Consider the following 27808-nt stretch of genomic DNA (forward strand, 5'->3'; position numbering starts at 1 on the left):
GTAAAAACAGCCCTGTCCCGGATTTTATTCCTGTGTTGAGGTAGCAACAGCCCTGGCTGCATCTTCCTCTCCTGTCCTACCTGGCGCAGCCCCCCTTGGGGCAGGCAGGGATCCCACCCCTGAGCTCCCCACCCTGGCTGGGGCCATCCCCTCCTTGGCAGAACTACCTCTGAAGCCTTTGTTGGGGGGTGGGGGTCGGGGGGTATCTATGTCCTTGTCTCTCTTCCTTGGAGAAACTGAGGAATGGAACAGGGAGATGTGAGTGGCCTAAACTCAGGAGTCCTGGCTCCCAGACTCACCCCTTCCCCCTTCCTGTTGGAAGTCAAGTGGGGGAAGCTTTGTTGGAAGGGCCCCCCAGCTAGGAAGTGGGGGTAGACAGCACCTATCACTGGGGGGTGGGGGGCCCGTCTCGGGCTGGTGCCTGGGTGCTGGGAGCATCCCAGAGCCGTCCACCTCCTGCCTCTTGGGTGATTTGCGGGGGGAAGGAGGGTGCCAGCACTCTACCCATCCCCCGGGAGCTGACAGGGGGCGTGGAGTACACTCAGCTGATTAGGGGTTCGGGGGACATGGGCTCCCGCTGCCCCACCCTGGCTGATAGCATATGCAGGCTCTAGGCTGATCCCCAGGAAACTGCCCCAACAAAGCTCCGCAGCACCCTGCAAATCAGACAATTTCCCTGAGCAATTCCACCGGGGCTGGTTTCCTATTGGTGTGACTGATTTTTGCAAACCTTTTTTTCCTCCCTGTCTTCTTCTTCTTTTGGCGCTAGGGCTGGGTGGCTTTCTGCGCTGCCATTGATGAGAGCAGCGGCACAAGGGGCTCAGGGCGGAGAATCAGGGAACTGGGGGGGGGGGGGATGCACGGGGGGCCACAGGGATAAGAATCACATTTAGCCCTTGCAAGGCAATGGCGGTGCCATGCCTTTTAGTATTCAGGACTATTGATCTGTACAACAGTAGCACCTAAAGAGACTGGGGCAGAAGCAGGGCCCCCGTTGTGATGGGGGCTGCACAGACACAGAGACAGTCCCTGCCCCAGCTGAGATCAGGGCCCTGTTAGGTGAGGCGCTGCCCAGACACAGCAAGAAGCAGGCCCTTCCCCAAAGAGTTTACAGTCTCCATACCCAAAAAGTGGTAGGAGAAACAGAGGCCCAGTGTCACAGAACAGCACTGAGAATAGAGCCCAGGAGTCCTGGCTCCTCCTGCTCTAACCAGTAGCCCCCAGGACTCCTGGGTTCCATTCCCAGCTCTGGGGTTAGAGTGAAGTTGGGTATGTTAGCCCAGCTGGGGCTGGGAGCCAGGACTCCTGGGTTCTTCCCATCCCCTCCTTAACGATCTCGCACAGCAGGAGGGGGCTAGGCAGGTAATGGTGATGGGGTGAAAACTACCAAGAAATGCAAAACCTCGAAGGAGTCTGTGCCAGGAACCGGGTGGTGCAGAAACCACGGCCCCCTCCCCACCTCTAACCCCCCCTTGGCTAGCATTTGATTGTGCCCCCTCGGCCCCTAATCTGCCCCCTATGAGCTCTGGGGTGCAGGGAATAGCCACAGCATAGGGTGGCCCAGCCACACCCCCAATCCACCCTCTACGGGCCCTGGGGGGCAGAGAATAGACATGGTACTGGGCACCCCATCCAATTGAAGTGTTAAGTGTTGCAGTGACCCAAGGTGTGTGTATAGGACGGGGATGGAATGTGTGTGTGTACGGATTTGTGCACGTGTTTGTGTATGTCTCGGGTTCTGCAGGGGTTGTGTGTGTGGGCGGGTATTTGTGTAGTTGTGGGGGGTGAGTTCTGTGTGTGGCTGTGCAGGTGTGTGTGTTCGTGTGGCTGGATTTGTGCATGTGTTTGCATCTGTTAGCAGTTGTGTTGGTGTGTGGCTGGATTTGTGCAGGTGTTTGTGTATGTTAGTAATAATGTATGCCTGTGGCTGGATTCATGCATGTGTTTGTGAATATTTGCAATTGTGTGTGTGTGTGTTTGTGTGTGTGCACGCTCTGCTGCCTTCTGCTGACTGCTTCTCCATGCATCACAGCCCCCATACCGTTGACCCCAGTGGCGATTCCCCCATCCTACAAGGGCTGGCTGGCCTGGCCCTTCGCCCTTCTGCGGAGTGTGGTGGAGGCTTCAGCTCGCCCACTGTGGCTCAGGAGGGTGCAGGTGCGGGGTGCTGGGCTCCAGTGCATCTGGGGGGCAGCTCAGGTGGGGTGGGGCAGGGCCTGTGGTTTCCGTTCCGCGTTGCCTGGTGCTCGGCCATTGCACAATCCCCAGCCACGACGCACAGCGCACCCCGAGAGGGAGTGGGGGGCCAAGCAGATGATCCAGCACCGGGGGGAGAGGATATGTGGTTGCGGGGAGGGAAGGCCTTGGGCTGCACTGGAGGAGTACAGAGCAGGGGTGACACCCCAAAAACGTGCAGCAAAGGGATGGACAGATGGAGAGGGTGGGGTAGGTGGATAGAAGAGGCAGTGAGCCTAAAATCTAAAAGGGGAGTGGGGTCTAGTGGTTGGGTGGGGGGGGGGGCTGGTGGTCAGAATTCCTGGGTTCTATCCCCAGCCCTGGTAGGGGAGTCGGGTCTAGTGGTTAGATTGGGGTGGGGGAGGGGCGAGCTAGGAATCCTGGGTTCTCTCCCTGGCTCTGACTCTTGTGCAATCCCTTGGCAGTTACCCAGCCTGCCAGCGTGTGGGAGCGAGGGGGTGGGGCCAGGTTGCGACATGGCCCAGAGTCCCATGCCACCTCTTTGTTACTCAACCAGGGGCAGGGTGGGGGATGGCCTGGGAGACCCGCTAAGAAAGGTGCTTCTGGTGGGTTTGTGTGTGGGTCACACTGCCCGCTGCTGGATAGACTGTTCTAGATCAGACCCATGGGCCCCTCTAGCCCAGTCTCAGCCCAGATCAGACCTTGGGAGCCCATCCGCCTCTGCCACCACGCCTATGTCTCTTGGTATCCTAGAAAGGTCCATTCCTATTGGTAGCTATCCAGTGGCAGTGAGTTCCACAGGCCTTGACACATACTGCGTGGGGCGGGAGGTCCTTGTGTTGGCAGCAGTGGGAGTGAACTGTGTGTGGTTGTGTCTCTGAGCATGATTGTGAATATTCCGGTGTGTGTGTGGGTGATTATGAATGTGGCTGGGGGTGTGATTGTCCCTCTCTTTGGGGCTAGTGTGTGCCCCTGGTGTGTTGTGTGTGAGTGTCTGTAGGTGTGCTTGGGATTGTGTGAGTCCCTTTGTGCATCAGAGTGTGTGACTGGCTGGCTGTGTGGAGTTGTGGAGGTGTGTGTGGTAGCTGTGGTGTGTTTGTGTGTGTGTGTGTGTCACCTCCTGCAGGATACAAAGTCCTGCAAAACCATTTCCTACTGGTTAGCCCAGCAACACACTGACATGGATGCAAACACAGTGTCTCACACATACACACACACACACACACAGCGCAGGGCTCAGACCCACCAGCAGGGGGCGGCAGGAACACACACATCTCCCTAGGACCAGCTTGGATGATTTCCCATCACAACCCCGCACAGTGTTGGTGCCCCCACACAGGGCGGTGGCAGATGTGATGGATTCGGAAGTAAGCACTTTAGGAAAAGCAGTTAAGGCCCTTAGCAGAGCTGGGATACAGACACAGTTACCCCTACACCACCCAGGCAGGGGAGTGGGGTCTAGTGGTCAGAGCGGGGTGGGGGCTGGGTGCCAGGACCCCTGGGTTCTCTCCCTGGCTCTGGGAGCGGAGTGGGGTCTAGAGGTTAGAGCAGGGGACTGGGATCCAGGACTCCTGGGTTCTCTCCCTGGCTCTGGGAGCAGAGTGGGGTCTAGAGGTTAGAGCAAGAGACAGGGAGCCAGGCCTCCTGGGTTCCATAGTGGCAGCTGTTTTTTCCTGTGTCTCCCTCCCTAGAGATCCCAGCCCAGCCCCTAGCCGAATGTGAACGGGGTCGAGGGGGGGGGTGGGAGGGAGGCTGCCCTGCCACTTCAGAGTCATGATTCGAGCCCCTCCACCCCAGGGTTCTGACATCATGGAAACTCCCCTCCCCGCCACAGCCCAAGTCAGAAAGTAGGACCCCCTCCCCACATGCGGAGGAAGCTAGTGGGTTTCTTGGGGGTCTCTGGCAGAGGTGACAGCACCCACCAGACACACCCTCATGGCTGCAAGGAGAGACTCCCCTGCACTGTCCTGGACAGCCCCCTGCTACGAGGGACCCAGGGGCACCAAGCCAGAGTCAGGAGGTGAGTGGCAGGAAGGGGGCAGAACTGGGCGCTGGTGCCAGGTCAGGGGGCTGGCTACAAGGGCGAAAACTGCGCTGGTCTGTTAAATATTTCCCAAAGTTATGGCTGAATACAGGTTTGGGAATGACTTTAGGGAAATATTTTGTTTTCAAACAGACACCATATACCAAACGATGGAGCTAATATGCTCCCCCTGCACCCCTCCCCCATTACCCCAGTATCTGAGCATCTTCCTAACCCAAAGGGTAGTTCTCCTCCCAGGCTCCTGTGAGGGCAGGAAGCTCCACCATCCCCATTTCCTGGACGGGAGAACTGAGGCCCAGAGAGACTGAGTGATGTGCCCGAGGGCACCTGGGAAGTGTGGGGCAGGGGGCTGGGACCAGATTATTTTTCCTAAGGACGTTTCTGCCATCCCACCACCCGGGTCTGGCCTGCTCCTGGGTACCTGGGTGGTGCAGGGGCGGGGCATCAGGTGAAGGGGCAGTGCGAGGGTGGGGCGTCGGAAGAATGGGCGGTGTGAGGGTGGGGCCTCAGGGGAAGGGGCGGTGCAGGGGTGGGGACTAGAGGGAAGGAGCAGTGTGGGGGCGGTGCCTCAGGGGGAATGGGCAGCATGGCAGTGGGAACTCAGGGAAAGGGGGGGCAGGGCCTTGGGGAAAGTGGCAGTGCAGGGGTGGAAACTCGGGGAGAAGGGGCGATGCGGGGAGAGGACTGGGAGAAGGGGCGGTGCAAGCTCAGTGGTTTGAGCATTGGCCTGCTAAACCCAGGGTTGTGAGTTCAATCCTTGAGGGGGCCATTTAGGGATTTGGGGCAAAAATTGGGGATTGGCCCTGCTTTGAGCAGGGGGTTGGACTAGATGACCTCCTGAGGTCCCTTCCAATCCTGATATTCTATGATTCTATGATTCTAAGGGTGGGAACTCAGGTAGAAGAGGAAGCATGAGGGCGGGGCCTCAGGGAGAAGGGGTGGTGTGAGGGCAGGGCCTTGGAGGAAGAGGCAGGGCAGGGGTGGGGCCTAGAGGGGAGGGGCAATGCAGGAGTGGGGATTGGGGGAAGGGGTGGAGTGAGGGTGGGGGTTTGGGGGAAAGGGGCGGTGTGGGGTGGAGTCTTGGGGAAGGGCTGGTTCGGGGGCAGGGCCTTGGGGGAAGGGGCGGTGCAGGGCCAGGGTTTCAGGAAGAAGGAGAAGCAAAAGGGCAGAGCCCTGGGGGAAGGGGCAGTGTGAAGGTGGGGAATAAGGGAGAATGTGAAGCACAAGGGTGGGAGCTCCTAGAGAAGGGGAAGTGTGAGGGCGGGGCCTTGGGGGACAGGGCGGTGTGAGGGTGGGGATTAGAGGGAAGGGGCAGTGAGGGGGCAGGGAATTGGGGGGAATGGGCAGCGTGGCAGTGGGGACTTGGGGAGATGGGGCGATGAGGGGACGGGACTGGAAGAAGGGGCAGTGCAAGGGTGGGAGCTGGGTAGAAGGGGAAGCGTGAGGGCTGGGCCTCAGGGAGAAGGGGCAGTGTGAAGGCAGGGCCTTGGAGGAAAAGTCGTGGCAGGGGCGGGCCCTAGAGGGGTGGGACAATGCCGGACCGGGGATTGGGGAAAAGGGGCGGAGTGAGGGCGGGGTTTGGGGAAAAGGGGAGGCTCGGGGCAGAGCCTTGGGGAAGGGGTGGTGCGGGGTGGGGATTCGGGGGAGAGGCGGCAGGAGATGGGGAGAAAGTGAAGTGCAAGGGGGGAACTCGGGAGAAGGGGCGGGGCCTTAGAGAAAGGTGCGGGGCCTGGGGGCAACGTGGGAGTGGGGATTCAGGGGAAAGCGTGAGAGCGGGATCGGGAAAGGGGCGATGCGGGGGCGGGGATTCGGGGGAATGGGCGGAGCGAGGGCGGGGCCTCGGGGGATGGGAAGGGCAAGGGTGGGGGCTAGGAGGAAGGGGTGCCGCGGGAGGGGGGTGGCCACGTTCCGGCGGTGGTGGCCCCCCACTTTTAGGGACCGGAAATTCCGTCGCCTCTGCACGTCCCCCACCCCCAGAAAACTCCCCTCAATACACAGTCCGGCTCTCACTGCCGGGTTCCCTGAGCAGAGTGCAGAAGCTGGGGGAGCTCAGGGCAGGGACTGGGCGGTGGCTGGATCAGTGGCGGCCGGAGGCGCCCCCAGGGGATGGGTCCGAGAGCGGGCCGGGGCAGAGAGGGGCAGCGGGGCTACGGTGTGGGGAGTTCGTGCTTTCAGTGAGTCACTTTGAGGCAGTGATTGCCACTTAGCCAGGAAGTTATCAGTCTTGTTAATGGGGTGTGGTGCATGGCTGCGAGCAGCTCCTGGTGACATATAAAGCAATGGGAGCAAGGGGGTAGCGTGGTGTTGTGGGGCGTAAGTATCGCTTCTCTGCTTTGTGGTTAAGATCAAGTCCTGGGACATCGATATGGAGCAGACGGTACCAAGAGGTGGGAGGGCTGGGGGAGAAGGGAGGTGGAGCTGAGGGAGAAGGAAGGAGCCCAGGAGTGAGCCTGGGGCGCTGGTGGGTGTGGGTGGGACAGTACGGAAGAGGTGCTTGAACAGTCTAGGGGTCCTGGAAGATGCGGTTTGAGGGTCCCCACAGGAGAGAATTGTTCCCTTCCTTTCCCCTTGTGAAAATGTCCCTGTTGTCACGGAGCGAGCAGTCTCTGTGACTGGTTTCCCCAGGGACTAGGGATAGTTTATAGGATCAGAAGAGGAGGACGGTTTGAGTCAGATTGGTAGACCCAGAGGCTGAATGGGAGGAGGGGACCCGACTCCCTAACAGCCCCCCCGCAAAAAAAGAAACTGTTCCGTACTCTCCCACCCACACCCAACAACCCTCCAGCTTCACTCCCAGGCTCCTTCCCTCTCCCTCAGCGCCTCCGTTCTCCCCTAGACTGGAGCGCCCCAGCGGCGCAGCCGTCGCGGTTTAGAGGGAGCCGAACCCTCAGCCTGGCCTTCCGGCTTTGTCCCGCCCTAGTGCTGGCCGCCGAACCGACACACGGTGGCGCTGTTGCAGCCCAGAAAGCCTCTGGCCAAAGGCGGAGGAGCCCCAGAGCTGACGGAGAGCGGGGGCGGGCGCCAGTCTAGGCTGGGCTTCCCCGACGGCTGCTTTCTGCGCAGGGGCTGCTCCCCTTGACAGGGATTGCAGGTTGGTTCAGTGGCTCTCAGCCCCCCCCCACGCACACACACACGTTGTCCCAGCGGGGACGCGACTCTTCTTCGCTCTTCGGCGGCCGCCCCATCACCCCGCCTCTGTGTTTGGCGGCGAGGTGTTGTTGTGTTGTGTTGTTGTGTTTGCCGCTTGGGGCGGCAAAAACGCTGGAGCCGGCCCTGGGCGCGTCCTAGTGCCAGGAATTAGGGCGGGACGTCGAACACCCCCCGCTGGCTCGGCGCTGGGGAAGCACCGAAGCCGCCGCGTCCGCCTTGGAGGAAGAGGAGGGCGCCCCGGGTGGCCTGGGGAGGTGGGAAGCCGGGTGGAGAAGGGGGTGGAAGGCCGAGGGGAGATGGGCGGAGGTAGCTGCTGAGGGAAGCACAGTGGGCCAAGGAAGGGGAGGTGGGGTGTATTGTGGCTGACTCTAAGGGATCTCCCTTCACGCAGCCCAAGCTGTGCTGGGAACCCTGGCATCTTGGGACTAGAGCCACATCCCCCCTCTCCCGTGCCTCCTGCCCAGTCCCACACACTGGAGCACTGCTCCCAATGCCAAACAGGGGGCGAGGCAGAGCCTGGAAGGGACCCAGGCATCTGGCAGCGTCCTGTGGTATGAGGAGAGGTCCACACCACTAACTGTGGGAGGGGGAATGGGGAAAGGGGCGGCAGCAGGGGGATTTGGGGAAGGGGGTCATGGCCCCCAGCAGTGGGCGGCAGGGGGGGTTCCAGCTCCGTCCCAAGGTTCCCACCCCATCATTCACAGCCGCAACCCACATCCAACTGGAGCTGCTTCAGGAGCTGCATGCTGCCCCCTCACCCACAGGACCGGCCCCATGTCTCGCTCTGTGACCCCCCCAGTCTGAGGAGAGACACCCCCTGGTGCTGACCCACACTTTCTCTCCCCCTGCAGGCGGAATTGTGCAGGGCCCAGCCAAAGAATAGGCCCTGCATGGTCCCACTACCCCCCAGGCACCACCACGGCTACATCTTCGCCAGCTGGGCCTCCCCACTGTGCCCTTGGGGGCAGCTGACACATGGGACCCCAATCAACCAGTGGGTACTCTGGAGTATTCCCAGCCCCCAATCAGCTGTGGGTACTCCAGCCCCCCCCCCCCCCCGTCAGCTCCCAGGGGATGCACAGAGCTCTAGCACCCCTCCTCCCACCTGGCATGAAGTGGTTTCCATCCAGCAAGCAGGAGGTGGCTGGCTTTGGGACGCGCTCCCACGGCCCAAGCTGAGGGAGCCAGAGGGATCAGCCTGAGAGAGGCCCCTGCCCCCCCCTCCACTTCCTAGCTGGGGCCCCCCCCAAGCAAAGTTTGACCAGCTCTTGTACTCTGTGAACACTGGTACCTGCTGCTCTCCCGGGGCTACCAATGCTGTACTACCCTGGCAGGCTGCTGTGATGATGAGGCCCCGCCAGTCTTTCCTTGGGAGCGGGAGACATGTGGGCTGGGGCCATCCCATGCTTGGCAGAGCCAATTCTGAAGCCCCGGGGGGGGGGGGGGAGGCTATGAAACTTTGTCCCTCTTCCAGATAACTGAGGCATGGAACAGAGAATGGTTCCAAACCCAAACCCAGGAGTCCTGGTTCCTAGCCCTGCCCTTGCTCTAACCACTAGACTCCCCTCCCAGAGCTGGGGACAGGACCCAGGAGTCCTGACTCCCAGCCTCACCCCATCCCTCTTCCTCTGGAAATCAAGTGGGGGAAGCTTTGCTTGGGGGGGTGGGAAGGAATGGAATAATTCGTTCCTGCGGGGACACAACTGAGAGACCAATGCAAAATGTGTGAGAACCGTCTTGGAAGAGAATAAAGAACCAAAAAGAAAAGGAGTACTTGTGGCACCTTGGAGACTAACCAATTTATCTGAGCATGAGCTTTCGTGAGCTACAGCTCACAAGTACTCCTTTTCTTTTTGCGAATACAGACTAACACGGCTGTTACTCTGAAACCTGTCAATAAAGAACCAGCCACTTAAGTGCTTTATGAAACAACACTAGAGTAGAAGTAAGAAAAGCAGTCACCCAACTGGAGAAACCCACATTAGAAAAACAAAACAGACCAACCAACTGTCAAGGTTCCTCCCCCACTCTGAACTCTAGGGTACAGATGTGGGGACCTGCATGAAAAACCTCCTAAGCTTATCTTTACCAGCTTAGGTCAAAACTTCCCCAAGGTACAAAATATTCCACCCGTTGTCCTTGGACTGGCCGCTACCACCACCAAACTAATACTGGTTACTGGGGAAGAGCTGTTTGGACGCGTCCTTCCCCCCAAAATACTTCCCAAAACCTTGCACCCCACTTCCTGGACAAGGTTTGGTAAAAAGCCTCACCAATTTGCCTAGGTGACAACAGATCCAGCCCCTTGGATCTTAAGAACAATGAACAATCCTCCCAACACTTGCACCCCCCCTTTCCTGGGAAATGTTGGATAAAAAGCCTCACCAATTTGCATAGGTGACCACAGACCCAAATCCTTGGATCTGAGAACAATGAAAAAGCATTCAGTTTTTTACAAGAAGACTTTTAATAAAAAATAGAAGTAAATAGAAATAAAGAAATCCCCCCTGTAAAATCAGGATGGTAGATATCTTACAGGGTAATTAGATTAAAAAACATAGAGAACCCCTCTAGGCAAAACCTTAAGTTACAAAAAAGATACACAGACAGAAATAGTTATTCTATTCAGCACAATTCTTTTCTCAGCCATTTAAAGAAATCATAATCTAACACATACCTAGCTAGATTACTTACTAAAAGTTCTAAGATTCCATTCCTGGTCTATCCCCGGCAAAGACCCAGCATACAGACAGACACAGACCCTTTGTTTCTCTCCCTCCTCCCAGCTTTTGAAAGTATCTTGTCTCCTCATTGGTCATTTTGGTCAGGTGCCAGCGAGGTTACCTTTAGCTTCTTAACCCTTTACAGGTGAGAGGAGCTTTCCCCTGGCCAGGAGGGATTTCAAAGGGGTTTACCCTTCCCTTTATATTTATGACACCAACAGAAAACACAGATTAATGTTAGAAATAAAACCCCAACACAACACAAGTTTTTTCTTTTCTTTTTCTTTCTTTCTTTCTTTCTTTTTTTTTTTTTTTTTTTTGAACCACCATGTTTTCCCTGGGGGGAGGGCGGTGTGCACCATTCCCGGAAGTACTGCAATACCAAGTTGATTGGGGAAGTGGATGGAGCAAGCTCCAATTCTATCTTCCTGTTCCAAAAATCCATTTAATATAAAGTTCTCAGATACAGAACATATCAGATATCAAACTGATAACAATAGATTTAAAGGTTTCAGAGTAACAGCCGTGTTAGTCTGTATTCACAAAAAGAAAAGGAGGACTTGTGGCAGCTTAGAGACTAACCAATTTATTTGAGCATAAGATTTCGTGAGCTACAGCTCACTTCATGGGATGCAAAATTTAAAAATTGTATTAAAGCTAATGTTAAAAAAATTATAATACATAGGTTGAGAAAAGAGTGTCTGTGCATCTGAGTGTAGTGCTTAGATGATCCACAAATGCAAAGTTTGTTTTTAAAGTCATATGATACATAGAGTACATAATCAGCAATAACCTAAATTTAGGTGAATAGATTTAACAATACCTTTTAGATATTAGAACCCAAATACTCCAGTACATCACTCAGGAAAAGTCATACAGAGATTTGGTTGTGGGAAATAGAATATAACAAAAAGTAAAGATTATCTCTCAGTAACTGAAAAATAGGTAGATTTTTCCATTACGAAAATGCAATCCATGCAGAAAAAATTTCACTTACTTTCCTGAAACTACTTGCACTTGAGCTTAGCCAAAAGGGACTATATTTGCTCTAAGATATAAAGCAAAGAAGCAATACTTTTACACCTCCCCACACCACACTGCCCTCTCGCTTCCACTGCTTTCTATATCACCAGGAGCTGCTTGCAGCCATGGACCACACCCCATTAACAAGACAGTGGCAATCACTGCTCCGAAGTGACTCCGATGCAGTCACTCAGCGCGCGAACTCCCCGCACCGGTTTCTGCTCAGACACAGAGAATTCTCTCCGCCCGCGTCCTCCGGCTCATCTCGCCGGGCCCCCTGGCTGCCGCCGGACGCGGCTGATCTGCATAACCCCGCCCCCCGCCAGGGGCCCCGCCCCGCGCCGCCCCCTCGTCTCCCCGCCCCAGGCGCTGAGTGCCGCGCTCCGCCGCAGCCCCGCTGCCCCTCTCGGACCCGCCCCGCTCTCGGACCCGGCCCCGGGGGGCGCCTCCGGCCGCCACTGGTCCAGCCCCGTCCCTGCCCTGAGCTCCCCCAGCTTCTGCACTCGGCTCGGGGAGCCCGGCAGTGAGAGCCGGGCTGTGCATGGAGGGGAGTTTCTGGGGGTGCGGGGCGCGCAGGGCGACGGAATTTCCGGTCCCTAAAAGTGGGGGGCCACCAGCGCCGGAATGTGGCCACCCCCCTCCCGCGGCACCCCTTCCGCCGAGCCCCCACCCTTGCCGCTCCCCATCGCTCGAGGCCCCGCCCCCGCACCGCCCCTTCCCCCAAGGCCCCTCCCCCGTACCGCCCATTTTGCCCAATCCCCCACCCTCGCCACGGCCCCTTTTCCCCGAGGCTCCGCCCTCGCTTCGCCCCTTCCCTCAAATCACCGCCCCTGCGTCGCTGCTTCCCCGAGACCCCGCCCCCACAGGGACCATTCCCCAGAGTCCCCGCCCCGCCCCTTTCCCTGAGGCTCCGCCCTTTCCCCACCCCTTCCCCCAAGTTCCTGCCATTGGCTTCCCCTTCTCCTTGAGACCCTGCTCCTGCACCGCCCCTTCCCCAGGCCCCACCCCCGGCTTGCGTCCTCCCCTCAGACCCCGCCCTCGCGCCACTTCTTTCGCCCAAGATCCCGCCCGCCCCTTGCTCCTTTCTGCCCCCACCATCGCTCCCCCTTACAGCAGGTATAAAGACAGGTTTCAGAGTAGCAGCCGTGTTAGTCTGTATTCGCAAAAAGAAAAGGAGGACTTGTGGCACCTTAGAGACTAACCAATTTATTTGAGCATGAGCTTTCACGAAAGGTCATGCTCAAATAAATTGGTTAGTCTCTAAGGTGCCACAAGTCCTCCTTTTCTTTTAGCAGGTATAAAGTGAGGGATCCTGGCCCCTGGTCCGCACCCCTGGGTGCATGGCACGGCTCATTGCGAAGAACGGAGGAGCCGGGAGGATGGAAACTAGAGCCTGGCACATGAATGAGTGGGATTGTGTTCTGTGATTGGCTGCAATGGGGGGAGACCAGGGGTGGCGCCCGCCTCTTCCCACTGCGGGGGTGGGTAAGGTGGGTTAGACAGAAAATTGTGGGGTGCTCCCCCCCCCTCGCTACAAGGCCTTGCCCCTCTCTGTGACCCTGCCCCTCCTCTCCCTCTCCCCAGACTCCGCACCCTAGGGAGGCTGGAAGCCGGAGCCCGGGCCGCCCCCAGCAAGCGTACATTGGCTTCTTGGTGTATGTAATTGCTGATTTATTTTGTTAAGTAGTGCCTTGCTGCTCTGGGGGTGTCGGGGGGAGGGACTTCTGCTGCTTTTCTGTTGTTGTTTTTTAATTTCCTGCCGGAGAGCGATTGGCTCCTGGTTGCACAATCTGCTAAAAACCCACCTTTGAAAGGCTGCTTGCTGCGTCATCTTTCCCTTTCAAGCCTCGGAGCCCCCTGCCCTCGGCAAAGCCTCCCTGTCCCGCGGCAGCCACCCAGGCTGATGGGTTTGTAAACCCACCTTATTATCCAGTAACAATAAACAAAACAAAGGCAATTCCCTGACGAAAACTGTGTTAAAGCTGAGAAAGGGGCTGGACCTGGAGGGAAACAGCAGCCTGGTGGGTAATGACACCTTGTCCATGTCTAGTGCTTTCCGGCCAGAGATCTCCAAGAGTTATTTAGTTGGGGATTGGTCCTGCTTTGAGCAGGGGGTTGGACTAGATGACCTCTTGAGGTCCCTGCCAACCCTGATATTCTAGGATTCTATACACAGGAGGGCAGGATCATTTTGGGGAAACTGAGGCACAGAGCAGGGCTGTGGTTTGCCCATGGGCAGGCAGAGCCCAGATAGATTGCCTCCCTCCCAGTCCTGTTCTCGATCTGCTAGGCCAGCCTGCCTCCCGAAAGCCAACACAGCCTGTAAAATAGGAGCTACAATTAAACTGCCCCAGAAATGCCTAGTTCCAGTGGCCCAAGTGGGACCTTGCCCCAGGGCTCTGCTGCAGGGTGGGAGGAGGGCTGGGAGTCAGGACACCTGGGTTCCTGTGGGTTTCCCCAGCTCATGGAGGAGGGTAAATGCTGCCCGGGGCATGAGTGGTGGACTCTTATAGAGATCCGGGTTGTGGCGGTGTGGAGGGGACCACGGATGGCAAGGATCTTGGCCGTGCTCAGTTACAATAGCCCTTGGGCCTGTTATAATAGTCTCTGGCGTCATCTGAGGGGCAGGGAATCTCCCCAGCACATGGGATTTCCTGCCGGGGACACAGGAAGAGAGACAGATTGTTTGAAAAAGGGGACACTCCCCCAGCAGGAGACAGGTATGTGATGTCTGCCTGTACCTGCAGTAATGGGGGCGGGGAGGGGAATCCAGGACTCCAGGGTTCTTTCCCCAGCTTTGGGAGGGGAGATGGATCTAAGTGGTTAGAACAGGGGGGAGGTCTGAGAGCCCAGACTCCTGGGTTCCATGCCCACTTTTACCTCCTTGCAGGGTTGTGAACTGCAGTTACTTGGTGCACTAACAACGAACATCCCCAGCTGTATTTGGGCAGAGATCTCCCAGCCTCCTGTGCCAGCGCAGGACCTGGCTATTGGATGTGAAGGAAAATCTCCCCTGAGCCATTAGCGGGACAGGGTCTATGGCGCATGCTCAGGTAGTGCTGATTCCATCCAGCTGGAGGCAGGGGTTCACCCTGAGGGGTGATGGGGGACCACAGGCTGCAGCGGCATACTCAACCCCAGCCAGTATGTGGAGGCAGTGGGGACCCAGGGGCTAACAGGCCCCTCCGTCACTGACCTCAGAATGAGTCTGTCTATGGGGCACTGGGGTCCTCTCTGCTGCCCCCTGGGGAAGGAGAGACAATTATCCCCTTTCACTGTTTATTTTCCTTCTTTAAACATTTCCCCCCAAATGGATCATTTCCCCCTCTGGCAACCCCTTCCCCTCCAAGCAGGCTGCTTCCGCCAACCCACACACAAACAGTGCAGTGCCCAGCCCCTCCAGCAGGGGGTGGCAGGGACACGCATACACACACCCAGCAGTGGGTTGATTTCCTTCACACACCCACACTCCAGGTTTTCCACAGTGCAGCCAGAGCCCCCCCTTTTCCTGCCCTTCCCCCAGTTCCCACCCAGGGGGAATCCCTTACCCTGCAGATTCCCCCCTGGTTCTTTCCATTGGTGGATTCTCCTGGCCAGACATTAAACCCTGAGGTTGCTCAGGAGGAAGAGCAGCGGGACCCCTGCTCCGAAGCCTGCCATGGGGCCAGGGCTCAGCTGGTACCAGTCACTGCCATCTGTGGGGGGGAGAGATGGAGAATAGGGTCATTATCTCCAGTGTCATGCGGGGTGCAGTGGGGCAGGCCAGGGGAAATGGGGAGGTGGGAGCTGATTGAGGGGGCAGCATAGTCCTAGGGGGGACAATGAAGGCAAGTCTCAGTGGAGGGGGCAGGAAGGAAGCTGGGTTTTTAACCAGGAGAATTTTCCTCCCAAGTGTTTATTGGATATTGGAGTTTCTTCCAGGTTCATAAAACCACCAATCTCCTCTTAGAATCATAGAAGATCAGGGTTGGAAGGGACCTCAGGAGGTCATCTAGTCCAACCCCCTGATCAAAGCAGGACCAATTCCCAGTTAAATCATCCCAGCCAGGGCTTTGTCAAGCCTGACCTTAAAAACCTCAAAGGAAAGAGATTCCACCACCTCCCTAGGTAACGCATTCTAATGCTTCACCACCCTCCTAGTGAAAAAGTTTTTCCTAATACCCAACCTAAACCTCCCCCACTGCAACTTGAGACCATTACTCCTTGTTCTGTCATCTGCTACCACTGAGAACAGTCTAGAGCCATCCTCTTTGGAACCCCCTTTCAGGTAGTTGAAAGCAGCTATCAAATCTCCCCTCATTCTTCTCTTCCGCAGACTAAACAATCCCAGTTCCCTCAGCCTCTCCTCATAAGTCATGTGTTCCAGTCCCCTAATCATTTTTGTTCCCCCCCGCTGGATGTTTTCCAATTTTTCCACATCCTTCTTGTAGTGTGGGGCCCAAAATTGGACACAGTACTCCAGATGAGGCCTCACCAATGTCAAATAGAGGGGAACGATCATGTCGCTCGATATGCTGACAATGCCCCTACTTATACAGCCCCAAATGCCGTTAGCCTTCTTGGCAACAACGGCACACTGTTGACTCATATCCAGCTCATATCGTCCACTGTCACCCCTAGGTCCTTTTCTGCAGAACTGCTGCGGAGCCATTCGGTTCCTAGTCTGTAGCGGTGCATGGGATTCTTCCGTCCTAAGTGCAGGACACTGCACTTGTCCTTGTTGAACCTTATCAGATTTCTTTTGGCCCAATCCTCTAATTCGTCTCTTATTACAATAGCACCTAGAAGCCTCCACTGAGATCAGGGCCCCGTTGTGCCGGGCGCTGCCCAGACACACAGCGAGAGACAGGCCCTGTCCCTGCTGAGATCACAGACTGCCCCAAGTGAGACCAGAGCTCCTTGTGCTGGCAGCTGCACAGGCCAATGCAAGAAAAATGTAAATGATCACATTTCTCCCTAAAAAAGTTTCCCCCTTTTTCCCAAAAAAAGTTTTAGGAATTTGGCATTTGAAATTTTGCTAAACTTTGAATCTACCCTTTCGCCAAAAATTGAATCTGACTTTGAGCAAACATTTCCTCCAAATTTTCATCCATTGTTTTATCTGCATTTTGATCAAGTATGGTTCTGTTCAGTCATCATAATTGTCTGTTTCCCAAAAACCTAAACAATTTTGTTTACCATTCCCCCACACACCATTTTCTGTTTAAAAGATTATTTAACTTTAATTTTAATTGATTATAATTTTCAACAATTCCCCATTGGGCAACAAGTATCAAAGGACGGGAAAGGCTGTACCTCCCCACACAGTCAGACGTGGCCCCACCCATGCTCCGCCCCCAGTTCCCTTCACTCTTTCGTGTCTGAGAGGCTGGGGCAGGCAGGCTGGGGTCGGTGCTTGTGAGGGCCAGGGCTGGGGGTGCTGAGGCTGGGGCCACGCCATGCCTCCTGGCGCTGGGGTTGGGGGTGCTCTGGGACTGGGAGCACTCAGGGCAGGGGGACAGCGGCTGCGGGGGGACAGGCAGGGACACACACACACACACACTCTCACAGAGAGCAGGGCTCAGCTCCTCCAGCAGGGGGCAGAGGACACACACACACACACCCCCCCACCAGGGCTCTGGACTCTTGAGAGGAAAGGGTGGAAGAAGGTGGGGGGCAGAAAGGGAGGGGTGGGACCTCAGAGAGGGAGGGGCAAGGGGCTAGCCTCCCCCAATGGCTTATTCACCCGCCGCCCATGAGTTGCCCCTTCAGAAACATTGTAGGTAAAAGCTGGGATGAAAAAATTAATAAAAAGTCTGGCGAAGAGCTAATTTTGAGGGTGGCAAACCAGACATTTTTTTCCCGATGATTAAAAAATATTAAATTTCAAACAAGTCTACATTATTTGAATAGGTGTTTTTTGGCCTGATGACAGGCTAATTTGCAATGTCATTCAGCTGCTAGATGGCTCTGTGTGCTGGACAGGGATACTGGAGCCTGGTCAACTAAGTGGACCAGCTGGAGCACGAGCTGGGAGCTTGTTTATTGTGGTTGGCCTTGGAGAAGGATGGTGCTGGGGTGGCATGGGGTGAGGGTTCAGCCATGGTGCATGGGGGGCTCTAAGCCATTCCTTGGCTATGTTATGCATAATGTGGAGTCAAATGCGCCTAGTACTTACAGACAACAGTGATAATGAATGGCAGGGAGGTGGATTTCCCTAGGGTATTGTGCACCTCAAACTGGGTACTCTTCCCCATCAGCCACCTAGACATGCAGGAAAGCCAGCTCCGGCTGTGCCCACCCCAGCTGCTTGCCATCTTTGTACCTCTCACTCCACCATAGGCGCTGGTGTCCAGCCAGCACATCAGGGACAGGGGTTCCCCCGTGCTGCGATAAGGGCCTGAGGTGGCCACCACATGCACCACGGGGGGAGGGGCCTGTGGAGGAAGCAGAACCAGATATTAGCTAATGGCGCCCAACAGCAGCTGGAGGCTTAGGCACAGCATGGCATGGGGTGGAGCTCCATGGCTCTGTCCCTAATGCTCTAGCCCCACTCCCATATTCAGTGATGATGTAAGGAGGGCCCCTGCCCTCTCCCGTTTGTGAACCTGGTTCCACCCCCTTGGCTATGGCACTGCCCCCAACTGGAATGTCAGTGACGGAATGGCCCTCCAATATGTGCTTTCGTGCTCTGCCCCCATGGCTGTGGCCCCACCCACAATTGGAATGTAGGTGAGAGGTCCCCTCCCACCTGTGCTCCTTGGTCCCACCCCCAGGGCTGTGGCCTTGCCCCCAGTTGGAATGTCAGTGACAGAAGGGCCCCTCCCATCTGTGTTTCTTGGCCCCCACCCCCAGAGCTGTGGCCCTGCCCTGGCACTTGCTACTCACCAAGGATGGCCACATAGGTGGTGGGGGATATGGCCTGGTAGCCGAGCCCGGTGCCAGAGACCCACTCTGTGCAGGTGTAATTGCCCCCGTAAGACAAGGTTGTCCCCTGCTCGAACTGCAGAAAGGGGCCCCTGGGCAGGTCCTCATAGTTGTGAACCCAGAAGTAGAACTGGTCCAGACCTGCTGTCCCCCACACAGCTCAGCGTGAACGAGTCACCCTCCTTGATCAGGTCCGGGCTATCTGCGTCCACCAGGACCTTAAAAGGCCATTGGAGATGGGTCAGAAGCAGCAGCCTTGAGGGGAAGGCCCCGTGCCCCATTCCCTGCCCCGGGGCCAGATGGGAATTGGAGCCCGCTAGAGGGGAAAGGCCCTGTGTCCCTTTCTCCACCCCCTGTGCCAGCGAGACCCCTGCCTTAGGATCGGATTAGAGCCCATGCCTGCTAAAGGGGTGTGATGTTATTGACATGAACTGTAACCGTATAGATCATTGTTGCAACCAAGGTCCTATAGGGCACCAAATCTTGTACAAAGGAGATCAAGTGAGGTGTCTACAAAAAGGTTATGGTTTGCTGGTTATGATTATGTTGTCTGTATGTGTGTATCATTTTGGTCGTTGAAATTACGAATATTGGCTTATGTACTTGTAGCTCAATGTGCTTGATTCTAAGAAGCATTAGTGAAGCATTTGGTCAGCTTCTTGAGAAAGGAATTTGCAGATTAAGTGCCCAATCAAGAAACACTTAACTGACAATGGACCTTGGGAGACTCCAATCCACATATGAGGAGTCTTCCTGGGACGTTCAAGGTAGCATGTGAGCAATGGCTGCCGCCTGCAAACTGAGTCATGGATGGACATGTGACTTGTCCGTGTGACTCCAAACTCCATCTTGCTGCTGTGATTTTCCACAGTAAGAACAAAGGGGAGTCCTTCCACATGGCAGAGAATATAAAAGGCTCTGGAAACCGCTTCATTTTGTCTTCAATCCTGCTTCGGACTTCTGGAGGAACTTTGCTACAAACTGAAGCTCTGAACGAAGGACTGAATGACCCATCCCAGCTGTGGATGTTCTCCAGAGACTTGATTTGAACCTGCAGCTTATTCCATCACTGCTACAAGCCTAAACTAAGAGCTTTGCCATTACTGTTGGTAACTGATTCCATTTAACCAATTTTAGCTCACATCTATATTTCTTTCTTTTTATGAATAAACCTTTAGATTTTAGGTTTCAGAGTAACAGCCATGTTAGTCTGTATTCGCAAAAAGAAAAGGAGGACTTGTGGCACCTTAGAGACTAACCAATTTATTTGAGCATAAGCTTTTATGAGCTACAGCTCACTTCATCAGATGCATCCGATGAAGTGAGCTGTAGCTCACGAAAGCTTATGCTCAAATAAATTGGTTAGTCTCTAAGGTGCCACAAGTCCTCCTTTTCTTTAGATTTTAGATTCCACAGGATTGGCAACAGCATGATTTGTGGGTAAGATCTAACTTGTATATTGACCTGGGTCTGGGGTTTAGTCCTTTGGGAACCTTTTCTCTTTTACTAGGGAATTGGTTTTTCATAACCATTCATCCCCATAGTGAGTGGCGCTAGTGGTGATACTGGGAAACTGGAGTGTCTGAGGAAATTGCTTGTGTGATTTCTGCTTAGCCAGTGGGGTAAAACTGAAGTCCTCTCTGTTTGGCTGGTTTGGTGTGCCTTAGTAGTGAAGGAAACCCAGCCTTGGGCTGCAACTGCCCTGCTCTAAGTAATTTGTCCTGAATTGATACTCAGTTGTGTCCCACCAGAGGTAGCATTGTTACAAGGGGAAAGGCCCCGTGCCCCATTCCCTGCCCCCCAGCCAGCCAGTTCCTACCCTGGGGCCTGATGGACACCCCCAGGAGGAGAAAGGCCCCATATGCAACTCACCTGTGGCTGGGGGCTGGGACCCTTTGGGGAGGCACCTATTCTGGTAGCCCCACACCCAGCACTCCAGCGCTGCCCCCTGGTGCTGCCAGATGATGCGCATGCTCAACCTGCTCTCGCGTTGGCCAGCTGCAGTTTCCTCCAGGATCCATGCGCCGGCTCTGTTGTACCAATACAGGCTGGAAGAGGTTCCCCCAGTCCCGGTGATGCCATAATTGAGCCTGCAGGGATGTTCTGTGCAGGGTGGGTGATGGAGGATCCAGTCACTGCTGGGGGCATGGCCATGGGCCCAGCTACCTCCAATCACCACCCACTACCCCTTCTTTGAGAGCTTCCTCAAGTGCAGGTTGGGGTGTGACCTGTACCAGGCTCCCCTCCCAGAGCTGGGAGAGAACCCAGGAGTTCTGGCTCCCAGGCCCCCCTGCTGTGACCACTAGATCCCACTCCCCTCCCAGAGCTGGGAGAGAACCAGGAGTCCTGACTCCAGTTTAGGAGATTCCACTGTTTCTTCACAGCTCTGCAGAATGTGGTCATTTGATTTGAGTGAAATGTTAAGAGCGGTGTACAGCAACCGTCCTTGGGGATGGTTCGATGGGTGTTGGGGTGCAGCCACCTCTGGGGCAGGGCAGCTGGGGAGCAGCCACACATAACGCTGCATGGGGCCAGGCTGGGTTGCTGGGGAAATGTTTCTGGAAGAGGAGCTGGGGATTACCTGACACCGTGAGGCTCAGGGGCTTCTCCAGCTTTGGCTCTGGGTCTGGAACTCAAAGGAGTAGGCGCCCCCGCCTCCGAGTGCCAGCGGGTCAAGGCACAGGGTGCAGTTGTGCTGCAGGTCGCCCAGGAACTGGGCGCGCTAGGCCTTGCCATAGCCCTGCCCCGCTTTTCTCATCCCCGGTCACTTTAGATAAGCTATTACCAGCAGTGAGTTTGTGTGTGGTGGGGGGGGCGGGGGGTGAGAAAACCTGGATTTGTGCTGGAAATGGCCCAACTTGATTATCATACACATTGTAAGGAGAGTGATCACTTTAGATAAGCTATTACCAGCAGGAAAATGGGGTGGGAGGAGGTATTTTTTCATGCTTTGTGTGTATATAATAAGATCTTCTAAACTTTCCACAGTATGCATCCGATGAAGTGAGCTGTAGCTCACGAAAGCTTATGCTCAAATAAATTGGTTAGTCTCTAAGGTGCCACAAGTCCTCCTTTTCTTTTTGCAATTTATTTGAGTGCAAGTTTCAGTGACTTAAGCAGCAATTGGATTGAAAGTGAAATTTACAAGGGCAGATGGCTGAACAGCTATGGCTCTTAACAAGCATCTTAATTGTCAATTAGCTAGTTATTGGGGTGACTGGTTTTATGAATGAATGTTGTTTCATTCATAAACTTTACTTATGAACAATTTCATTTATCAGTTCTACAGCTTGGGGCTAAGGCAGGAGATCTCGGATCTAGTCACAGCTGGAGCCGGATATAGGAGTCACATAGTCATTCTCTGGATTACTTCAGAATTCCCAGTGATCCCGCGGGGGTTTGACAGGTTTGTGTCCCCAGGTCAGGCCCAGGATTATGGAAACTGGGGTTCAGCTGGGAGCCCCTTGGGCACAGCTGTGACACTCGCACTTGAGGAATTATTAGCACATTTAACAAAGTCACAAAGGCTCCAGCCCAGCGAGATAGATAGAGAGATGGCAGTGGGTCCCTCTGAACCGTCCCATGCAGAACAACCCAGACTGTCAGCCAGTATCTTCCTCCTCACCATCACCTTCCTCGCTGTCACCCTGGCACCCCCCAAGGGCTACACGACGCTTCCTGCCCGCAGGCTGGGATGCGACTTGTACTTGATGTTACGCTGACGCCACCCTGCCTAATGCCTGTTCCATAGGGGTGTCTCCCCTCTTCCTTATGTTATCTCTTCCCCCTACCACTGATCGGGGCCCTTCCCCTATAGGTAGGTCATGGCTCTCTGGTGGTGAGACAGCTGCCAATGGGCCCATGCTAAAATATCCACAAGCTGGTGTTAGCTCATGTTCCTGGTGTCGTTGTGGACAAAGCTCCCCCTTAAACGCTCTGTTCCCACGTCCCAAAACGTAGGGGTCACCGTTAGGCCATTTCTCTGTGCCAGAGTCCATAGGCCCCAAGCCTTATGCTAACTGCTGATGCCAGCGTCTCACAGGAGACAGGCCTGTGGGTTCCTTGCATTGCTGCCACATAAAATAAATGCTAAAGCCAGTTCTATGGGCTACACAATGCTGCCACAGGGCCCCATGTGACCATGAGCAAGCCACACCGCTCCGTGCCTCAGTTTTCTCACCTGTACAAGGAGGATAAAAAACTTACTTTTGTCTCTTTAGACTTCAAACGTTTTGTGGCAGGGACTGTCTCTGGCTGTGTGTCTGGGCAGCTCCTGGCACAACAGGGCCCCAATCTCAGCTGGGGCAAGGACTGTCTCTCACTGTGTCTGGGCAGTGTCTGTCACAAGGGGGCCCTGATATCAGCTGGGGCAGGGACTGTCTCTCTCTGTGTCTGGGCAGCACCTGGCACAATAGGGCCCTGATCTCAGCTGGGCCATAAGACATGACCATGACACGTGGGATATAGTAATAATGACCTTGCAGTGTTTAGCTTTATTCAGCATTGCAGCTTCCTGCCTCCCCAGGGAGACCTGAGAAGCTCCCAGGCCAGCCGCTTATTGCTGCATTCCTTGATCTGCCCATCTTAATGTCAGAAGGGACCTTTATGCCCACACAGTCTGCCCAGCCCAGTGACCACCTCCAGGGATCCCGGCCTCCAGCCCAGATCTGATGGTCGAGCTACAGCAGTGCTTTTAGGGATGTCTGATCTCCATAGAAAGACTCTGAGGGCTGGAGACTCTGTCATGTCTCTGGAGCAGTCCTTCCCAGGGTCAGTTCCCCTCCCTGGGGAAGATCTGTCCCTTATTCCCAGTCTCGATTTCTCTGGCTCCATCCCCCAGCCATCAGCTCTCACTCTTCCCCTGTCTGTTTGGTTAATCCCTCTGCTCCCCAAAACCTCCCCCAGGGAGGTGCTGACAGACCGGGATCTAGTCCCCTCTGAGCCTTCTCTGGGTTAAACTCACTAGATCAAGCTCCTTGAGTGCTTGGCTCTTGGGCAGGTTTTCCAGCCCTCAGATCATCCCCGTTGTTCTTCTCCGACACCTCCCCCATTTCCGGACACCCCCTGTTTGCCGTGCGGCCCCCCAGAGCTGGACGCAGTCTCCCCAGTGTCACGTCCAGCGGGGATCCCAGCTATTCCCTTGCTATTTCCCTGTGTCATGCTTGGCCAATGAAGTGATACCACCACCCTCCTCCCTTGGAAGGAGATTTGGGGGCACAGAGGGCTCTTTAACCCAGCTGACAAAGGCAGAGCGAGATCTGATGGCTGGAGGATGAAGCCAGACAAATCCAGACTGGAAATAAGAAGCAGATTTTCCCCAGGGATGGAGCAGATTTTCCAGCCCTTGGAGGCTTTCCATTGAGATTGGGCGTCTCCTTCTAAAAGCTCTGCTCTAGCTCAGCTACCAGACATGGGCTTGTAATCTATGAAGGGCGTGGAGTTGACAGCACACATGCAAGGGCGCAGAGTTGAGGGTACTCTAGCTCGACCCCCAGATCTGTGCTGGAGGTGTGGGGTGGCGCAGCATGGATGCTCATAATAGTCCCTTCTGGCCTTAGGTCCTGTAAATCTCTGAGTCCTGCCTTCCAGCCCGCCCCCTCCCCCATCACTGCTTCTAACCACTGGGCTTTATCGTCTCCTAAACAGCAAGTCTCTCACCCTTGGGAGGCAGGAAGTTTCTCTTGGCTCCTTTCCCCAGGGTGGGAGGCTGCAGAAACACATGAGGAGGGATTATTTTTATCGGCCTTGACCCCACTGCCTCCATGATGAGTGTCAGCGGTGGGATCAGCCCAGACAACCAGCTGCTCTCCCAGCTCTGGGGGTAGGTGAGAGCTGCTCTTAGATCTCACCTCCCAGCAGCTTACCCTAGTCTGGGCCAACAAATGTCATGTTTAGGGAACACCAAAGGCTCTTTGTGTCTGCAAGGCGGATCAGAACAGCTTCAATGGGAAACAAGTATCAAAGAGTGTTTTTCTGAGCTGGCAGCCGACTGACGCATCCCACCTCAGCAGCAGCTGACTGAACGCACCCCGTGGGGCATATCTGTGAGGCTGTGAAATAGCTGCTGCCCCTCACCCCAGAGGTGGCTGCATTTCAGTGGTGCGGGAATGGGTCACCAGGTTCATACACTGTGGAGTGTTTTGGAGAGACACCAGATTAATCTATAATTGTAGTGTGTGAACAGCAAATTCATTAGAGCGGGGGGTGGGGGTGGGGAGCCAGGATTCCTGGCTTCTATCCCTGGGTAGGGACTGTCTCTCAATGTGTCTGGGCAGCGCCCAGCAATATGGGGCTCTGATCTCAGCTGGGGCAGGGTCTGTCTCTCGCTGTGTCTGTGAAGACTCACCATGTTGAAGTTTCCACACTCACAACTCTCACCAAAAGCATTAGAGGAATTCTCAAAGAACAGGTTTCAGAGTAACAGCCGTGTTAGTCTGTATTCGCAAAAAGAAAAGGAGTACTTGTGGCACCTTAGAGACTAACCAATTTATTTGAGCATAAGCTTTCATGAGCTACAGCTCACTTCATCGGATGCATACTGTGGAAACTGCAGAAGACATTATATACACAGAGACCATGAAACAATACCTCCTCCCACCCCACTCTCCTGCTGGTAATAGCTTATCCAAAGTGACCACCCTCCTTACAATGTGTATGAAAATCAAGGTGGGCCATTTCCAGCACAAATCCAGGTTTTCTCACCCCCCACCCCCATACACACACAAACTCACTCTCCTGCTGGTAATAGTTCATCCAAAGTGACCACTCTCTTTACAATGTGCATGATAATCAAGGTGGGCCATTTCCAGCACAAATCCAGGTTTTCTCGCCCCCCACCCCCAACTCACTCTGGCCCACCTTGATTATCATACACATTGTAAAGAGAGTGATCACTTTGGATGGGCTATTACCAGCAGGAGAGTGAGTTTGGGGGGGGGGGGGACGGAGGGTGAGAGAACCTGGATTTGTGCTGGAAATGGCCCAACTTGATTATCATACACATTGTAAGGAGAGTGATCACTTTAGATAAGCTATTACCAGCAGGAAAGTGGGGTGGGAGGAGGTATTGTTTCATGGTCTCTGTGTATATAATGTCTTCTGCAGTTTCCACAGTATGCATCCGATGAAGTGAGCTGTAGCTCACGAAAGCTTATGCTCAAATAAATTGGTTAGTCTCTAAGGTGCCACAAGTACTCTTTCTCAAAGAACAAGCAGCCGAGGCCCCTGTTTCAGCCCCATCTTGACAGGGAGTGCGTGCGGGGGAGGGCGGGGGAGTGGGGGCGGGTGTTGGAGGAGGGGAGCTCTCCCAGGACAGCTGGGTGGTCAATGTGGTGGCTGATTGGAAAAGATCAGGGTGTCGGGGGGAATGGTTTTGGGACGAATGTCTGTGTTTTCAGGGATATTTACCTTTTACCCCATTATACAACCCCATACACCCCCACTGCTTACCTATCCATCCCCATCCCCCCTCCATTATCCATCCCCATCCACCCCCCATTATCCATCCTCCCCTGCTGCCCATCTATACATCTCCATCCACCCCGCCATTATCTGTCCCCATCCACCCCCACTGCCCATCTATTCATCCCCGTCCTCCAACCATTATCCATCCCCATCAACCCCCCTTTACCCATCCCCCTCCACCCACCATTATCCATCCTCCCCGCCACCCATCTATCCATCCCCATCCACACTCCATTATCTATCTCCATCCACCCCTTCATTATCCATCCCCATCCACCCCCCTTCGCCTATCCATCCCCATCCACCCTCCATTATCCATCTTCCCCCGCTGCCCATCTATCCATTCCCATCCACACTTCATTATCCATCTCCATCCACGCCCCCCCCATTATCCATCCCCATCCACCCCCACTGCCCATCTATCCAACCCCATCCACCCCACATTATCCATCCCAATCCTCCCCCACCATCCCTTGTTATCCATCCCCATCCACCCCCACCACCTATCTATCCATTCCCTCCACCCCCACTGCCTATCTATCTGTCTCCATCCACTCCCACCGCATATCTATCCATCCCCATTCACCCCCCCCCATTGTCCATCCCCATCCACCCCCATTATCAGTCCCCATCCTCATCCACTGCCTATCTATCCATCCCCGTCCACCCCCACTGCCTATCTATCCATCCCATTCCCCATCCACTGCCTATCCATCCATCCCCATCCCCATCCACTGCCTATCTATCTATCCCCATCCACTGCCTATCCATCCATCCCCATCCACCCCCACTGCCTATCTATCCATCCCATTCCTCATCCACTGCCTATCTGTCCCATTCCTCATCCACTGCCTATCTATCCATCCCCATCCACCCCCACTGCCTATCTATCCATCCATTCCCATCCACTGCCTATCTATCCATCCCCATCCCCATCCACCCCCACTGCCTATCTATCCATCCCCATCCCCATCCATCCCCACTGCCTATCTATCCATCCCCATCCCCATCCACCCCCACTGCCTATCTATCCATCCCCATCCCCATCCATCCCCACTGCCTATCTATCCATCCCCATCCCCATCCATCCCCACTGCCTATCTATCCATCCCCATCCCCATCCACTGCCTATCTATCCATCCCCATCCCCATCCATCCCCACTGCCTATCTATCCATCCCCATCCCCATCCACTGCCTATCTATCCATCCCCATCCCCATCCACTGCCTGTCTATCCATCCCATTCCCCATCCACTGCCTGTCTATCCGTCCCCATCCCCATCCACTGCCTGTCTATCCGTCCCATTCCCCATCCACTGCCTGTCTATCCGTCCCCCTCTACTGCACAGCTATCTATCCGTCCCCACCCACCCACCACCGCCTATCCATCCATCCCCATCCCCATCCACCCCCACCACCTATCTATCCGTACGCATCCACGGCCCACTATCTCTCCCCACACATCCCCCACTATCTAGCCATCTATCGAGTGGGCGCCTCCCCTAGGCTGGGTGACCTTCTCTGAGTCACGCAGGTGCTGTGTTTATGCTCCTACAACTAATGACTCTTCACTTCCCCTTGTGTGTCGGGGACTAAAAGTATCGTTGCTATAAAAGCCTGCGGGGCAGGGCGCAGTCGCTCTGGGTCTGTGAGCTCGCAGCGCCGCAATCAGTCTGTCTTCAGTGGCACCGTTGTTAATAGAACCCAGGCGATCTGCTCCCAGCCCCTCCCGCTGCTCTGACCCACCAGACCCCACTCCTGCGAGGGCAATGATAGAACTTGGCTCCCCGCTCTCCTGGCTCGCTCCCACTAGCTCCACTCCCCTCCCAGAGCTGGAAGCAGTGGACAGACAGACACAGAGCCCCTGCCTGGGGCCGGGAGAGGGGCGTGGGGGGGGGAAATACCCCAATGATTTGTCTGTCGCAGATTCACCAGCGATGTGCTGAGTCACTATTGATGACTCAGTACCTGGGGACCCGCTCCCTGCCCCATTCACGGACCCTGCCGCACTGATTCCCTTGCCCGCCCCTCACCCTACAGGCAACAGCTTCATTGCCGCAGCGAGGAGCATTTCCACCCGACACCACGGGGTGGCGCTACTCGGCAAACTTGGGCCCTTGGGATGGATAGATAGATAGTGTCCCATAGAAATAGCCTGTTAATTAGCATAGACCGATGGAGAGGGAAATTTTCCAATAAGGAGTGTCTAACTATCTCTATCCTTACTCCTGGGTTCTAACCCCAGCTCTTGGAGGGGAGTAGGATCAAGTGGTTAGAGCAGGTACTGGGGACAGCCCTCTGC

The 27808-nt window shown here is 55.2% G+C and overlaps 1 pseudogene; it reads right to left on the bottom strand.

Annotated features, from left to right (window-relative positions):
- Nucleotides 1-10461: 10461 nt before the first annotated feature.
- Nucleotides 10462-10625, bottom strand: LOC125626232 (U2 spliceosomal RNA; annotated as a pseudogene).
- Between the last annotated feature and the right edge of the window lie 17183 nt (nt 10626-27808).

The sequence above is a fragment of the Caretta caretta genome, chromosome 24 (assembly GCF_965140235.1).
Source record: "Caretta caretta isolate rCarCar2 chromosome 24, rCarCar1.hap1, whole genome shotgun sequence".
Lineage (NCBI taxonomy): Eukaryota > Metazoa > Chordata > Testudines > Cheloniidae > Caretta > Caretta caretta.